Genomic DNA, 1,359 nt, shown 5'->3' with positions numbered 1-1,359 from the left:
CTCGTTGGGGGTCTTCCTCTTTTTTTTTGCCCTTCCCCTTTCCCCGGCTTATCTCCTTCTCTAGTGACTGTTTCCTCCGGACAATATGTCCAAAGTATGAGAGATGAAGTTTAGCTATCCTGGCCTCCAAGGAGCACTCTGGCTGCACTTCTTCCAAAATAGATCTATTGGTGCTTTGGGCAGCCCATGGCACTTTCAGTATTCTCCTCCAACACCACAATTCAAAGGCATCAATTCTTCTACGATCTTCCTTATTCACTGTCCAACTTTCTCATCTATATGAGGTTATTGAAAATACCATGGCCTGGGTCAGGTGCACCTTCGTCCTCAAGCTGACATCTTTGCTCTTCAACACTTTAAAAAGTTCCTGTGCAGCAGATTTGCCCAATGCAATAAATACATCGTCTGATCTCTTGACTGCTGCTTCCACGAGTATTGATAGTTGATCCGAGAAGAATGAAGTCCTTGACAACATCAATCTTTTCTCCGTTGATAAGAATGTTGTTTATTGGTCCAGTGGTGAGGATTTTTGTTTTTTCTGACATTGAGATGCAACCCATACCGAAGGCTGTGTTCTTTGATCTTTATCAGTAAATGTTTCAAGTCCTCTTCACTTTCAGCAAGCAAGGTTGTATCATCTGCATATCACAGGTTGTTAATGAGTCTTCCTCCAATCCTGACGGAAGTAGGTGTGTGTTATTTTGGGTCACGGTTAATGCAAGAGCCCAGGTCGGTGTGACTCCAGAAGGAGTTTTCATGACATCTGTCTTCATGATCCAGTGCTGTTGTAACAGAAATACCCAGCGGGGGCGTTTAACAAGCAAATTTGTTTTCTCACAGTTTCAAAGACTAGGTGTCTGAATTCAGGGTGCCGGCCCTGAGGGAAGCACTTCCCTCTGTGATTTCGGGTAGGGGGCCCTTGTCGCTTTTGGAGCTTCTGCTCACTGGCAGTCTTTATGTGGCCCGACGGCATCTCTTCCCCTTCTTCCCCTTCTCCACACGCCGGCTTGTTTCATCTCGTTTATATCTCAACAGTGATTGACTTAAAACGTAACCCTACACAAATGCTGCTTGTATGGCACTGTAGGATCAGCACTGGCCTATAAACCACAAGGCTGACAGTTCAAACCCACCAGCCGCTCCTTGGAAACCCCCATACAGGGTGACTATGAGTCATAACCTTAGCAACAACAAAACAAATACTGTCTTATTAACATCACAAAGACAACTCATTCCCAAATGGGATTATAACCACAGGTATACGCGTCTGTCAGTTTGTCGTACTATGGTGGCTTGTGAGTTGCTGTGATTCTGAAAGCTATGCCACTGGTATTTTAAATACCAGCAGGGTCACCCATG

Source organism: Chrysochloris asiatica, unplaced genomic scaffold, assembly GCF_000296735.1.
Source record: "Chrysochloris asiatica unplaced genomic scaffold, ChrAsi1.0 scaffold00076, whole genome shotgun sequence".
NCBI lineage: Eukaryota > Metazoa > Chordata > Mammalia > Afrosoricida > Chrysochloridae > Chrysochloris > Chrysochloris asiatica.
This window is presented reverse-complemented; position numbering follows the sequence as displayed.